At 42.1% G+C, this 2,695-nt stretch overlaps 1 pseudogene; it reads left to right on the forward strand.

Moving 5' to 3' along the window:
• Window positions 1-2,357: 2,357 nt before the first annotated feature.
• On the forward strand, window positions 2,358-2,460 carry LOC148139850 (U2 spliceosomal RNA; annotated as a pseudogene).
• Window positions 2,461-2,695: the final 235 nt, after the last annotated feature.

Genomic DNA, 2,695 nt, shown 5'->3' on the forward strand with positions numbered 1-2,695 from the left:
CCGATATACATATTAATGACTTGGGTTAGGGAAGTGAATGTACTGTCACCAAATTTGTAAATCAGTCGGAAGGCAAGTGGGGAGAATGTCAGTGTCTGCAGAACGTTCTAGAGAGGTTACATTTGTGGGTGAAAACTTGGCTGGTGGAATATAAGGAGGAGAAAGTCAGGAAGAATAGAAGAGTTTAATATTATTTAAATTGAGAAAGACTGCAGATAGCTACAGAACAGAGGGATTTGGGATTCCTCATCTGTGAATCAGAAAAAGCTGACATCGGAGTTCAGTGGGTAATAGGGAAGGCAAATGGAATGGTGAAACCAAAATCAGAAATTGCTGGAAAAACGCAGTACTGAAGAAGAGTCATTGGACCCAGAATGTTAACTCTGTTTTCTCTCCACAAATGCTGCCAGGCTTGCTGAGTTACTCGATCAATTTTCTGAATTTGTTTCTGATTTCCAGCAACCACAGTTCTTTGGATTTTTTTTTAACACATTGCTGGTCTTTACTTCAAAGGGACTACAGTACAGCCTTCACCCTTTCAAAATCAGTCTCACATTCTGCTAAGCAGACCACTTTTTTGTTTGTTTAGTTTACAAATTTGTTAAAGGCACAGATATACAGCTCAAATTATGCACAAATTTCCAGTAAACTCACAAATTCTAAACATTTACCAATTTGTCATTTAGATTTAGGAAAAAAGGAATTCTATTAAAGTCTTCACTTTTGCTGTCCTTGGCAATATCTGTGAATATGTGTGTGTGACTGTCTGCCTGTGCGTGTTTGTGTATGTATGTGTGTCTTTGTGTATGTGTATGGGTGTCTGTCTGTGTACATGTATGTGTTTCTGAGTGTCTCAGTAGGAGGTATATTTAGTAAGTTTGCAAATTACACCAAAATTGGAAGTGTCCTTCGAAGTGGAAGTAGTTGTAGGTTTGGAAGGTGTTGTCGAAGGATTTTTGGTAAACGTTTGCAGTGCATCTTGATGCTACTCAGATTCGGTGGTGGATGGAATGGATGTTTGTAAGGCGGGTATAATTACAACACTTGGAAAGCATCTGATGAGTATATGAATAGGAAGGATTCAGAGGGTTATTGGCCAAATGCTGGCAACTAGGACTAGGTTTATCGAAGTTATCTGATGGATGCCAGCCACTTAAACAAAGTGTCTATTTCCGTGCTGTACAACTCCATGACTCTGTGAATCTTGATTCGCAATTCTAACGTAGCAAATTGCAATTGGAATATTTGGAGTCAAAGCCGAATCATTTGTTGCTGATTCACTCGATCAAACTTCAGGTCCACCATGTTTCTGTCCATTTCAATTGACGGGGTTGGCAGAGTTTAATGGTTTGGAGATCAGAGTTCACATAATACAAGATGGATGGATTAGTCTAAGGATTTCCGTTCAGAACAGTCACCTAATATTTCCATACAATGATAGTACTCGATCAGGATTAGAACCCGTTTCAATTGTTTGTCTTGATTTGCCTTGTAGAGAGGCAGGAATTGTTAGCATTAACAGTTCAGCTTGTTTATACCAGAGAATGGAACAACACAAACTCCAGGCAATTGCATGTATCAAGTTAAAAATCAAACAACACCAAGTTATAGTCCAACAGAATTAAACCTGTTGGGTTATAACCTGGTGTTGTGTGATTTTTAACTTTGTACACCCCAGTCCAACACCGGCATCTCCAAATCATGTCATTTATCAAGGGAATACATGGGGCTGAGGGCGGGGGTAGGGGTTAATTGTTTTTAACGAAGTGTCCCATTTCATCAAGGTATGTAGGTAATCCCTACCATCTTCATTGAGTGGTTACTATTGGCTGTGCACTGCCTGAGGGGCCATTGGAGCCAGATTCAATCATGGCTTTCAGGAGAGAGTTAAATGATTATCTGCAGAGAGATTGGCACAGCCTGCATGGGGAAAAGCATGGCGAGTGGGACTAGGGAAGGAACCCATATAGAGTGACAGCAGATGCAGACAATGAGGGGCTGCAGTACCTCCCTCTGTGCTGCACCATTCTCTGTGCACAGCTCTGTCCCAGTGGGTTGCTGCAATCTCATTGATACTCTGTCAGAGACACACGACCGGCTTGTTAGTGACGTACACTCAGCCCCAGCGCAGCTGATTGGTACATTATTGGTCATCTACATTCACTATCAAACAAGTTCATAGAAAAGATTAGATGAATTCACCTGGATAAATGGATCGTTTATTCTGGTTAGAAGATCTGGAAATAACTAGACAGCAATGAAACAGTCAGCCGTGAGCTATAGGTCTTTGGTCACAGTCAGGCTGGTAGAAATGTAGGAAGCGGCTGGGTCCTAAGGTAGTCACGGATGTGACAAGTATCGCTTCTCGGCCTTTTGGTTAAGATCATGTGTAGTTTTGTTCTTGTCAGTTTTAATCTGATATGTCCCTGCTCTAGGGTTGGTGATTCACCCTGACCAAACTTGTGCTGTGCTACACCGGGCAGAAAGATCGCTGAGAGTCTCGCATTCCTCAGGGATACGATCGCCTACGTGCAGGACAGAGAGTTGGACAACTGCCTGATCAGCCTGGACCAGGAGAAAGCCTTTGACAGGATGTCACGCAGGTATATGAGAGATGTTCTCTCCAAAATGGGCTTTGGGGTGGTAATCTGCAATTGGATCAGACTGCTCAACACCAACATTGTCAGTGCAGTCT

Source organism: Chiloscyllium plagiosum, unplaced genomic scaffold (assembly GCF_037043375.1).
Source record: "Chiloscyllium plagiosum isolate Xiang-an unplaced genomic scaffold, Cpla_swu_hap1 HiC_scaffold_37, whole genome shotgun sequence".
Taxonomy (NCBI): domain Eukaryota; kingdom Metazoa; phylum Chordata; class Chondrichthyes; order Orectolobiformes; family Hemiscylliidae; genus Chiloscyllium; species Chiloscyllium plagiosum.